Source organism: Pteropus medius, unplaced genomic scaffold, assembly GCF_902729225.1.
Source record: "Pteropus medius unplaced genomic scaffold, Ma_sr-lr_union100, whole genome shotgun sequence".
Classification (NCBI taxonomy): Eukaryota; Metazoa; Chordata; class Mammalia; order Chiroptera; family Pteropodidae; genus Pteropus; species Pteropus medius.
The window spans coordinates 7,200,505-7,214,350 of NW_024340699.1; the positions used below are offsets into that span (position 1 = coordinate 7,200,505).

The 13,846-nt window shown below is 37.6% G+C and overlaps 1 protein-coding gene and 1 long non-coding RNA gene across 2 annotated transcripts in view; one reads left to right on the forward strand and one right to left on the reverse strand.

The window, feature by feature from the left end:
• TENM2 (teneurin transmembrane protein 2) overlaps positions 1-13,846 on the forward strand; it is a 1,175,329-nt gene that overhangs the window by 458,296 nt on the left and 703,187 nt on the right. The window lies entirely within an intron of this gene.
• Positions 3,126-6,164, reverse strand: LOC120614560 (uncharacterized). Its single transcript, XR_005656007.1, has 3 exons — positions 5,987-6,164; positions 3,851-3,954; positions 3,126-3,616 (listed from the first exon to the last, which is right to left on the reverse strand). It is a non-coding gene; the product is annotated as an uncharacterized LOC120614560 (long non-coding RNA).

Consider the following 13,846-nt stretch of genomic DNA (forward strand, 5'->3'; position numbering starts at 1 on the left):
CAAATGTTTCATTTGAAGGTGAAAGCCTTGTGCAAAATGTCACGCATGTGGCTCTCTCCCTACTAATCAGTTAATACAGAATACTGAAAGCGTTGCCTTCCAGGGCTGTCTTCCTTAATGGATTGTGACAATGCACTAATTTAAGCACAATCGGCCCAGCGTCTCTCCTTGGGGTAGGGGGGGTGGGGGGGGACATTTCCACCAAGGGTACCCTGAGATTGCGGCTCGTCCAGGGCCGAGTTTGATTTATGAAATGAGACCTCGGAGCCCGGATTGAACAGATTGGCTTGCAGGAGACAGCTGTACTGGAGTTGCTGCTGCCAGGTATCGGTAGTGGGAACAGAGAAAAATGAACAGTGGGATAAAAATTCCTTTCCCAGTCCCTACTTATCAACATGAAACATCTGTTTCAGCTACAGTAGTTCCCAGTGGCAGTCAGAATTATTGATATGGCAAAATTGCTGCTTACATGCAGCACAATGCCATGCCCCCTCCGCCCTGCCCCTGGCTGCATTGTTATAATTCATTAGTGTACTCGTGCTACCAAAGACACCGGGTGTGTGAGAGAGGAGTAGTGCCAGGGCAATTGTGCAAATGGGGCGGGTGGGGAAGAGCGTTTTTTTCCAGAAGCAATAAATTTCTGCCTGCTGTTCTATTTTATTGTGGATGAACACAGTGATTATGCTGGTTAGAAAAGAAGCAATAAGCTTCTGTCTGTCTCCAATTGTTTTTAATATTCTTGTTTAATGGGAGAACATAGCTTTTATTTAAACTAAACATAATGGATGCGTTTTAAGATTTGGATCAGTTTTTTTTTTAAATCTTGCTATCTCATATGTTATGTAAGCACATGCTGCTATAAATAGGAAAACAAATATGCTTAGTTCAGCTTTTTGTTAGGCAAAATTTGATTAGGGATGTGCAAAAGCTGACGCTGTCAGCCAACACATAGCACCAGGGAGCAATACATACCATGTTAGAATGAAAATTAAGTGCATTTGTTATCAAAGAAACCGCTTTTGCAGAAACATACCAAGAAAGTTTACAGGCTCAAATAAATAGAACTTGAATTCCTTAATTTTAGTAATATCGTTTTATAATGCAAGGTGGTAAACGTGCATGTGAGTTCCCATGGCAGCTGAAGGATAATTAGAAGATTTTCTAACCAAGTGCTTATCATTCTTGGCTTATTCTAAGTAGCAGCAGAACAATGCAGAAAGAAATGGGGGGAAAAGCAAGAGCCCCCACTTACACAGATGCCCGACTTCCATAGGTACCCTAATTGTCTTTAACTCATAATTTTATTCGCCCTTTCCTATAAGGCATAGGTATGTCTCATAAAGGTGTACTATGAAAAAATTTGGTATGGGAAAACAAAATCCTTTACATTAATTTCCTAATTAAATTGTAATGTGGCCAATTCAGATGTAAAAGCTAAAGAACATAGGCAGTTCTATGGTGTTTGCCAACTGCTCATACTGGGGTACTTAGCACTGGTCCTTGGGAGGAGAAGAAGAGAGAGTTTGGTGTTTCAGACAACAGTGAAATGAAGCACTGGCAATTAATGAACAGATCCCGCCCGTCCGCTGGGCACTGAAGAGGTTAAGAGACTCTGGTACTGACAACATGATAATGAGGATTTATGGTGAGCAGGAGGTGAAGGTGGGTAGGATGCTCCCAGGCCCCCATGCGTGGTGGCTCTAGGTCCTCTGCAGACACAAGACCTCAGCAGGAGTGGAGGTAGCCTCTGGACTGTAACAACAGCTGAGGTTGGCTAGGTCTGTGGCTGAGTGCACATGCCCTGAAGATATGTGAGTGTGTGAGTGTGTGTGGTAAAATTATATATTTTTTGTTATTTCGGTACTTTATAATTTCAGATATATACTAGGTTGAACCACATTTTCATTATGAAAAAAAATAAAATATTCCCTTTGATGAATAGATAGGCATATAGGTGAATGAATGAGTGGATGGATGAATGGACCGGAAAAGCAGTTCATACAGCTTTCAAATACCCTTGCGTCATGGCTTCTGCCTCCTTCCCTATCTTTGAATACTATACCTCTTCTTTTTGCTCACTCTTTAAAAACTATTTTTATATATAAAAAAGCTTTTATTTCCCTGAAAAATGAAGCTCTTATTTTTAGCTCAGGGGCCTTTATACTTGCTTCTCCTTATGATTGGAACACTCTTCCTGGCTTTTCACAAGGCTTGTTTTGATCGCCATTGAGCAAACAACCTAAATGACCCTTTCTCACCTCTCTTAACACCTACAGTCGTATTGTCCTGCTTTACTTTTCTCATAGCGCATTATTTTCAAAACGTATCTTGTTTGTTTACCAGTTAATGACCTCTCTCCTGCTAAAATATAAGGACCTTGTCTAATTTCCTGTTATCTCCCTGGCACTAAAAACTGTGTCTCTTATTAATTTAAAAAATTAAATATTTTTTTGAATTTACAAGGAGTGGATGTAGGAAGTAAGCCTGTTAGAACCAGAAGCTGTTCTTTGACTTCTTCATACGTATGTTCTTGTGTTCCGAGGTCTATGGATTCTCCTGAATTAGCAATTCTGAAGAAATAGCGACTGGTGGGAACATTAGGAAAGAAAGGAAGTGGCAATGGGCAGCAGATGATCTCAGCTCACAAGAGGAGCTGGGGTTCAAATTAGAATGTGTGTTCTCAGCGTTCCCCTCACCCTAAGTCAGCGTTAACTCAGTTTAGTGTTCACGACTTTTACTCTGTGCTAAATTAGATACCCTAATAGGTGGTATGAGTTATTAGTCAAAAACTAAGGATGTTTCTCTGTGGGGTATTACTATTAATATCACATCATATTTCACTATTCTGACTCTTTAATGTGTTGGTATCCATAGTTAATGTAATATTTTGCAAGAATATATGGTTTCCTATTTTTTATTTTAAAAATCGCTATTTTAAAAATGGTTGTAACTGCTTCCTTCTATATTAAAAAATGAATCACTAAACTCTTCCATAAAATGTGTTTCCTTTTCTGTGGAGGATGTCAATAAAATCATAAACATGTTCTTGGGAACAGAAGTATTTATCTGCACACACTAAATTCAAACCAGTTTAGTTTTCCCCAAGGGAGGCAAGTTCGCGTGTCGTTTCTCATATTTAAGTGACAATATCTTGACCTCAAGATTGTCAGAGACTCCCCACAGGACTCGGCCACGAGATTACTCTGGAGGAGCCTGTAATGAGCCCTGTGCACACACCACATGGTTTCAATTACAGCTTTATGGGACTAGACAGTGTGGTGCCGGGAAGGAACGACTGAAAACTATGCAGAGGGTCTTTGTCTTCATGGTTCAGGTACCTGGGCTGCTGCTTGCCGTATCTTCTTATACTTATTATTCACATTTGTTTCATCTCTGTGGAGACCCATCTCTGAAGTTAAGGGTTCTGTGTCAAAATAAGAGACACTGAAAAGAATAGCCCAGGTCGCCATTCCCATCCTGTAGTTCCGTTTCTTCCCTGGGCGTTCACACTCATTTGAGACCGTTGGGGTGACAGGTGCCAGAGAACAAGTTTTTCCTGAGGCTGCGGTCAGGGAAGGATTCCTCAAAATTTGATGAGGGGAGAGGATGGCTTTTTCTGTAACTTAAAAAGGATTAAATCAGAGCATAAAACATGACTACATAGTTCTTTGAAGAGGGATAATTCTGATTTATGGGGGTGGGGAACGCTTGGGTTTAATAAACTAATCAAATTGAAAACATCAGCTCATGTCAGTTAAGTGCTTGCTCTGGCTTCCGAGGAGGGTAATAGACTTCCCCCTCCACCCTCCACCCTCCAGAATTTTCTGAAGAGTTGACTCTGTTAATATACCTGCATTTAAAGCTGGAGACTTGATCCTAGACTGGAAAGTTCCATGAGGGAATGGTGTACTTATCATATGGTTCTCTCTTCTCTCACTAGTGAATTTCACATGCCTAGGACATAGTAAGAATTCACTGAGTATTAGGCAGACTTACTAGTAAAAATAAGTGCCCAATTTAACCTCCTCTCTCATGGTCGGGAACGGAAACCTGGAGGAAAGATGTGGGTAGCCCAGCGTGACAGAGCCAGTTTGTGGCAAAAAATGAGACTAGAACCCAGTTATGCTGTGATTTTCCATTGTATCAGGAACAACCGATGTGGTAAAAGTGTAATGTTTGGGGAACTAGAAAAGAGAGTTAGGCATGCTCCTTATTCAAAATGGCCTCCTCATGTCACTTGAACCCTGGTGCTTGGATCTTTCTAGTTTGACACATCTGTACTGATAGTAAATCAAATTAACTGATGATAATGAGTTAAGAGTCTTATTTTCAGAGATCTATAAGGCAGCTGTGGGAATGTAAATGAAATTCCTGTAGATGGGTGGGGAGCTGAATGAGAAGGTGATCTCTCCGATAGCATGCCAGAATTTCCATGGATGGCGGAAGAAACATACATAGCACAAGAAAAGAGGGGTGAGAAACTGAAAACAGCAGAGAGAGAATTTGACAGAGTATTATAATTGATTTTGGAAGCATCAGTTCCTTATATAGCAGAGAGAAATGGAAGCTGGGAACAACAGGTTAAATGATTTTTAAAATAGAGCTTTAAAAGCTTTCCAGTTCATGTGGAGACTCAAAAATCCTCTTTCTAATGCACTTGTTTTCTTGAAATGGCCCACTATTTATGTCTCAGAAAACCCATCTTCCACCTCTCTGCCATCTTCTCTAATTGAAGAAAGAAAAGAAAGCATTAAGCATGCCTGGTCACTATTGTTTGAGTAATAAAGACATATCTGTCATTTTCTCTTGATAATTAAACATAGCATTCTGAACATCTCTGAATCTCATTATAAAAAGAAAAGGAAACTTCTGAATGACTCTATCATTAAACGATTGTGTGACTTTGGACAAATCATAGTGAACTTTCTGTTCCTCAGTTTCTTCATTTCTAAAGAAGTCATTAAATCAGAGTCTCACCGAGATTCCTTTAATCTCTTTTATCTTCATGTAGTTGATAGGCCAGGGAGAGAATAAGCCCTAAAGTCCAAATTTGCCCTTAATTCAAGATCAAAAGAATGGATATTTAGGGACTAGAGTCATGAACTATAAATTAAGCCAATGCAAAAACACCAAAATTAGTTCAGCTGTCAACCCATCTAAACATTAAATTTTCTTCTGTGTAAATTTCAAAAGGGAAATGAATCTTTCAGTGTGTAGGAACTCTGATTCATGTCAGAATTTTCACTAGGTGAATCATGTTCTAACCAATTACTAATATATATTAAAGTCTTCATTCCTATCTGTAATGGTTTTAAGCTTTATAAATTTCCATCTCTCCACTGCTTAGGGACATAGGTAATCAATGAAAATGTGTATTTCAAGAATACACATGTCCCCCAGATTGTAGTTTATCAAAGTCACTTTGAATCATTCCAATTGAATTTTCACTTCTTGTAAATCATCTATGTCTATAATCATATTATGAGGTCAGAGAAGGTCACCAAGAAAGGTATATTACAGGATTGGCAAGGGAGTCAGAGCAATGCCCTTGAGTCATTCCTCAGTAATGCAAGAACAGAATTTGTTCTTGGAAAGTGGTGGGGGTGGGAACATGCTTTTTTTTCCCTTTCCAACAGGCTTACTACTCACTCTCAAACCTGAATAGCTGTACTAGGCAAATAGATAACTGTTTCAAATGAGAGGAACTGCAGTTCAAACCAGCATAAACATGAAAGGGAATTTCTTGGCTCCTGTAATTAGGAAGATCAGGGAGTGAATATGGATGGCTTCAGGCATGGCTAAATACTAGGATTTAAAGAACAATGACTTTAGGATCTCCACCCCCTCTTCCTTCCTCCCTACCTCCCTCCCTCTCTTCTTCCCCAACCACCCAACCACTGATTCTGTTTCCCTCTGTGTTACCTGTGCTGTCAGACCAGCTTCTCTTGGAATTTTGGCTAACAGTAACATCAGATCTATATCCTACCTTAGTTCAGCAAAAGTCCTGGAACGCTGATTGTCCTGGTATTAGGCACTTTCCATCCTTGAATCACCATGATTGCGATTATCCGGGCCTGGGTTCTAAATCCATGACAGGAGGCTGAGATGGAGTCATCTCTTCTGAAAAGATGTTGACTAATGTTGGAGCAGGGAGGCTTCTTTAAAGAGTGCTGTCACCAGAAGTAAAAGAAGGGGTAGAAGTATGCACATGTCAGCGGCTGTTGTTCCTCCCCACCCACCAAAAGAATTTGTGGTATTTAACCACAGGAGTGTGAAGCAGAACAATGTATTATCATAAATTAATCCGTAAGTCCCTTTGTAATCTTTCTGACTCTCAAATGTATCAGTTCTTTCTATATCCATACCATTCTTCCAAGTATTACACGGACCCATTAATGTTGATCTTTTTTTCCTTTTGAGAAGCCAAAGAAATTCCCTATTATACAGAGTCTCTTGTTCACTGAATAAACACTGGAGCAAAAAAATTTCTAAGTAGTGAAACTCAAAATACATGGTTTATCATTTGGATTCTGTTCTGAGGTCTGAAGTGAAAATATGGTTCTTCTTTGAAGTAGGAATCTTGTCTCAAAACAACTGAAATTATCAAATTTCCTGAAAGCCATAAGTTGAAATAACTCATTTTTATGTGTCATAGGCATGGTGTATCCCCTTGTTGCTAATAGACATATATATTTTCCAAATATGTCTCTTGGGAACAAAATAAAACATTTCATTATCCATCTTTTTTTATTTTTTTTCAAGTAATGTCTCTGCCAGATATGGAATGCACGTAATTCACTGTTGCTTTTAATTTGTCAGTACATTAATTTTAGTTGATAAAGAAGTTAACTGAATCTTCTGTCCCAGTTATCTTTGATAATTCAAGTTCATTTGGCTCTTGCTTTTAAAGCCTGTCTGTGCCTCCCCAAATCTCCTTGGGTTTATATAGCTTTTAAGTTGTCATTGACCCAAGAGATCATTCAAGGGTGATTATACTTTTTGAGCTTGTTTGTATGCAACAGCCATAACCCTTTTTTTTATAAAGACACCCAGCTGCTCTTAGCTGCACCTTGACCTCCAACAGACTTTTATTACAAATCAATTTCATAGTTTCACTGTAAAATAATGTAGAGTGTCTCTGGTAGCAAGATAATGAGAGGGCACCAATTTATTGTCTTTAGGAGGTTAGAAAGAACAAATGGGTCATGAATTTTAAATGAATTTTGAGTAGTCTTACTAATTTTTTTCTCATTGGCTATCCTTAAGAGGGACCGTTGTGCCCTAAATTTTGAAGACAATATCCCTAATGTATGCCACACTGTTCTCTGGGCAGAATGGAGCAGAGGTGTTCATTCTTTGGTTGACAATCCTGAAATCTCAAAGGGGGCAGTTTGGAGGATGGCATGTCCTTGGAAGAGATGCTCACTGTGTCTGGTTGTTTATTTACGCTCTAGTCAAATGGGCCACGAACCACTTTGAGTATCCTAGGGAAAGGGAGGAAGACTTAATCTTTTAAATTTGTAACCTAATGCCACAGGTAGATATCAATGTTTATGGTTTAGTCTATAGCAGGAACTTATACATAGTAGGTTCCCAAAAAGCACTGATCAATCAAATTGAACTAAATCCAACTTGTTATTCTTTTCCTACTCTATTATTTTTTACTAAGTATATTTCTTGTTATGAAAACACATACACATCTATGATTTTTATTTACTATGCATTTGTTCTAGAGGTTTTACTATGTAGTTTTAGTAAAAACATCATTTTCAGATAAAATGTAGACTAGATGGAGGTAACTGGGCTTCAAACTGTTTATGCACTAAGATATTAATTTCCATTTCAGAGTATTCCTTTTTTACGCAAGATGGAGGTTCTGCTTTCAATTTATTAGCTACATAAATGAGCTTATCTATTTCTAATTTTGACTTAATATAAAAAGCATCAAATTTTAGGTTTCATCCATCTAATTTTCATTTCGTGTAATTATTTGTGGTAAGCTGATTTTAGTTTGTGCCATCTGTTCCTCAGGTTCAGGCAGATAATATTAAAGGTATGTATTCTCCAGAATCTGAATATCCACATCTATAAGTCACACCGCATCTCGGAGAAAGACTGTGGTTCATTCCTAGGCTGCTCCCTGAGAGAGTCAGTCACGTTACCAGGGCTACGTACAAGAGTGAGATACCCTCTGTCCCCTCTGCTGTTTCGAGTTGTGTTTTGAAGCGTGTGGTTTCTCCTCACGGGCCTTTCTTACCTTAGGCAAAAATGTAAAAATTATTTTGATAGCTTCTTCTCTCCTTAGCCTCAGAACCATCTTGGAAAGCCCTCTTCTTTTCTTTGATATCTCTATCAGTTCCTTCTAGAGTTGTGGGGAGGAGGAACGTCTCAGTTGCATTAGCAAGTGATTCAGTTAGTAGCATACCGAGCACTTTAAAAAGTATGGAATCATGTTGCATAGGTGAAAGCTTATAAGATGTAGGTAATTCAGGTTTATTTACCTGCTACTTTTAAAGGCTGTTCTCTGTCTCCCCAAATGTTATACAAAATGGTTAACCCACTCTTCAATAACTTTGAAAGCAGCCTATTTTATGCTATATACATCCACACCTCCCCCAAAAGAAAACACTTTTTTTTTTTGTCAAGCAGTTGAACATTTGCTTTAGAGAATTTTTCTTGAGTTAATGTAACACCCCTTCTTAACTCACAGCAAAGTTTCCTATTTTCCCAGAAATGTTTATATGATGTCATTTTACTAATTGTCTAAGCCTTGGTAATATTGCTAGTTCTTCAGGTCACAGAGGTCAAAGTATTAGTCTTCTGCAATGACGCTTTACCTTCTCAACCTTTTAAACTATTTAAAACTATTATTTACAATAAAAAAAGAAAAGAAAAAAATTCTGATTTTCCCATTAATTTAAGAGCATTTAACCTTTCGATTATAATAGTCAATGATTTCAAAATGTCAAACAAGTTAAAAGGATTTTATTGCCATATCTAAGAATGTAAAGCTGACATCACATATAAAAGAAGCTATCTCAGAATTTTATTAGTAGTAAAGACATCACTGCCAGATATTTTTCTAAATACTTTACTACATCAGTACATGTTAGCCTTACAACAATTGTGTGACTAGATTACTATTTTTGTGCTCAATTTACAGAAAAGGAAAAGGAGTCACAGAGAGTTTATGAAACTGACCCAAAGTAGCCCAGTGCAGAGGACAGGTGGAGCCAGAATTCAAAGCCAGGCAATCTAGTTCCAAAATCTGTCCTCTTACAACTATGAGATGCTGTGAAAAATAGCTAATGCATTCAGATTCAAGTCACATTTTCTTCTTTTTTAATTAATTTATTTATTTTATCATGGTAAATGTACATGACATAGAATTTCCCGTCTTAACTATTTGTAAGTTTGCAGTTTGGGAGCATTAGTGCGTTCAGATCGTTGTGCTTCCATCACCACTGTCCGTCAGAAGCCTTTTATCTGCACCCACTGGAAAACTCCCCATTAAACGACGACTCTCAGTGCTCCACTCCCCAGAACCCTCAGCAGCTATCATTTTGCTTTTTGTTTCTATGCCTTGGTTCTAGGTACCTCATCTAAGTGGAATCATACAATATCTATCCTTTTGTGACTGGCTTATTTCACTTAGCATAATGTCCTCAGGGTTCATCATGTTGTAGCTTGTATGATCAGATCGTCCTTCCCTTTTGAAACTGAACAATATTTAATTGTACGTATACACCACATTCTGTTTATTCATTCATCCTTCGTAGACACTTGGATTGCTTTGACTATTATGAACGCTACTGTGAACATGGATGTAGAAATATTTCTTTGAGACCTTGCTTTCAATTCTATTGGTATCTACCCAGAAGTGGTATATTTGGTTATATGAAAATGCTATTTCTAATTTTGTGAGGAACCCATACTGTTTTCCATAGTGGCTGCACTATTTTACATTCCCACCAGCAATGCATAAAGGTTTCAATGTGTCTGCATCGTTGTCAACATTTTTTTTCTGTTGCTGTTGTTTCATAGTAGCTATCCATCCTAATGGGTGTGAGGTGACAAACTGTCTTTTGTAATCAGTCACATAAACTGGTACACACATATTAAGAATATAGCCCAATGTTATCCAAAAGTAAATTTTCTAAATATTTTCTACTTGTCTGTAGTTCGCAAACTACATTGGTCCCTAGATCACTGCATATTCATCTGTATGTAAAGACGAACATGTCTATATGCAAACATATATATATATACATAAATGTATGATCTTTTAATATATAAATATATACTAATATATAATAAATATTAAACTTGTGTGTCTCTTATGGAAAATAGGACAAACATTTGAGCATATAACTTCTCTTCCATTTCTGAAGTATGGAATTTTGAATTTGGAAAGAGCCGTAGAGATACACCCTCTCAGGTTAAAGATGAGGAAATGGAAATCCTGACAGGTTAGGTGATTGGTCCCAAGTCGAAAATCCTATAAGAGCCTGATCCAGCCTGGAATTCCTATCTTGTAGCTTTCTCAATCTGGCATTCCATCCAACCTCTATGAGGTACTATCTAGTATCTATGAGATATTATGATATATAAACATCTGACTATAATTTTATATAGCATTATATATTATAGATATTTAGAAGATACGTCAGTTTAAAATCATTTCTATCCTCATATGGAGTTCGGATGTGAGCCATCTTTCACCATTTTTCCAGTTATGCCATTTCTTACCGGTGTACTTGTTTTTAGAGTTTGAATTGGGATGCATAATTCAGGTTAAAAACTGTGAAAGGCTCTTTTAAAATTTCATTTACACTGAAGATGCTGAGTGTGAAAGACATAAGTTTGTCTCTATCTAACTCTCTATAGTTCTTAACATAGAGATGATGACCCTGACATGTCATTGATATTTTTAGAACTAATGGCAAAGTGTCTATTTTTTTTCTTCTGCTGAACACACCACAGACAGCCACAGTTCATTGGGCTGGAGACTTTCGGCCGTATAACTAAAAATAAATGCCTCTGTAAAACACTAACAAAGACAATGTCAGTTTTCATAAACCACCCTCCCACCCCCCAAAAAAATGTGCGTTTAAAAAAAAGTCAACTGAATTTCAGTTGGGTAAAACGTCTATTTTATTGACTTTCTCGCTGGACTTTTAGGGGACTCCTTTTATTTAATGTCTTTTGTTTTTCAAATTTATCACTTCAGGATTGTGTGATTCGTGCAGTTCACACTATTGAAATAAACTTCAGGTGCTTACTTGAAAATAAATAAAATTGTAAACTCCACTTTAGTTTCAACCCACAAATAAGCAACTAATAAATTAACAGGATGCATGTGCTGGTGGGAGGAAAGCCTAGACTTAGTGCAATGTTTTGGTACAATAACCTGAAAATGTCTACAGGCTTATAGTACTATTTTAAGCACTATGTGTCGCTATTGGTTTTTTGTTGTTTTATTTTTGGTGAGGAGGATATTATTTTAGTTCATATTTAGATATGCTTTCATGCTTTAAAAATAATGCATAGAAGTCGAGAAAGAATTTTTTTTTTAACTTTCTCTTTTGGGATACTCGGAGTCCCTTCAGAGATACCACGGTTCTTTTCATATATTTGGAAGAGAGACACAGACTGTTTCCTTTACAGAAACTACATTATAATTTCTTCCTTGAGGTCCATGTACAAGATGGCCTCAAGAGACAGCCTGCTTCTAGGAGATTCTAACACTTAACCGTGCGCCTCCCAACACACTTTAAAGAGTCACCTACTGAAGTGCATTGTCATCAGAATATGGTGTGATAACGTGATGCCAATATATTTGTTACTTTCCAGCAAACTCGGTCTTTCCTAGATACTCCGTTTAATCATTACAAGAGATAATATACTTCCTTACACTCTAGGTATTCAGCACCATATCTACATAGATAAGCACTTAATAAATAGAACATGTACATTGCATGTGCCTTATATATCAACTACAGTACACCAAAATTCAAGCAGCCAAGGTTTTGTGCCAGAGAAATATAAATATGGTACAAAGCATAAGCAAATACATCAGCACTACAAGGTATAAATAAGTTCTGGTAATATGATTTTAATTTATGAGTTTTTGTTTGTTTCACCTAGAAGTTAATATCCTTGTTAATATCAGATATTTATTGCCTGATGATCATATTGTGTTTTACAGTAGACTTGAGATGAATTTAAGCTTAACAGATTTTAGTGAGGAATGGCCTGTGAAAAGAATAATAGTTGCAAGTCAGAGATAGAAATAAGCTACACAGCCCAAGAGCTGTGGATCCTCAAGAGACAGATCTGACAATCAAGTTTCAAAGCCAATTGGTTGATCAATTTCAATACCACACACACACACACACACACACACACACACAATACCATCCCTTCCTTGGATTTTCTTCAGGCTAATACAGTCCACAGGGTACTGAAGTAAATAATGAATGCAATGAACTCTGTGGTCCCCACAGAGACTAAAGTATAAACAATAAGGTTCTAGTCTCTCATGGAAACCCAGGAAGGGACAAGAGGAAAAGCATAAGAGCAGGCTGTATCTCTAGTTCAATATCTACAAATCACAAATGTTGAAGCTCAAAACAATGAATGATAATTCTCTCTTCCTAGTACTATCACTTACTGCAAACATAACCATGCATGCATGCCTACTGATAATCACAGTAGCCAGCCCTGATCGATCATGTACTGTGCAGCAGGTACCTTGATAAGCCCTTCAGATGGATAATCTTATTTAAACATCAAACCAGTCGTGCAAGATGCTTCTCTTGTTTCTATTCTCATTTTATACATAAGGAAAATATGTCTCTGGGATGAAGAGGAACTAACCCAATGTCATAAAGACGGCACATGGCAGAACCAGAATTGCAACCCAAGTTATGATTTCACTCTGCACCACCTTTGCCCATCGTTAACCGGCTTGTCATTGCCCAGAGGACAGTGTTGACTCCAGGGTAGCTGTTTTGAACTCAAATAAATGTCTTTTCAGTGATATATATGAGAATTTTTGGATCTTAAAAGACGCTTAATTATATATATGGTATATTAACTTCAACTTCTGAAGAGTTAGTTGTTTGGTTTTTTAATTATTAGAAGGTCAGAGAGCTCGTATCTCAAAGAAGAAAAATACTTAAAGTATGAACTAGAATGTTGGCTGGGGGCGGCGAGGAAGTGGGTAGGTGCATGGAAGCTCTGGGAAGCTCTGGAGCATCTGGGAGATGCCTCAACTCACTGTTGGATAAATAGGGTGAACTGCTCCAGGGGACTTAACGACAATTTTTTTTGTCTTCAGTGTCTATGATTTCATTGCTGACTTGGAGTAATAGTGTTTTCTTGGGAGCCTTGTTGCTTATCAGGAAGGACTGAAGAGTTCAAGCCATGAGGAAAAGCACAGGCCATCTGGAGAAAAGGTGCCTTAGAGAGAACGTGCATTCTCTCCTTGTCTTTTCTGTCTTCCTTTCCATAAAGGGAGCAGTTAAGCAGGTAAACCTTAATGCCATCTATACCCTCATGTTACTGAAGAGCGGATCTTTGACAACTATATATCCTCTTTCTTTATATGAGTGATAAAGAAGTTAACATCTGTAGCAATCTAATCACCTATCTGGATACACAGTTTTTATAGCCATTAGAAAGAGGGAAAGAAGTGAAATCCTTTAATGATGAATTGCCAATGAGCATGTATCATGAATACCATATTAGATATTTTTTTTATGTTTCCTGTTATCTAGTATTACTCATAGAAGACTTTGAAGGGATCCCTTTTTTATTGTAACATTAGGGTGCAGAGCCATAA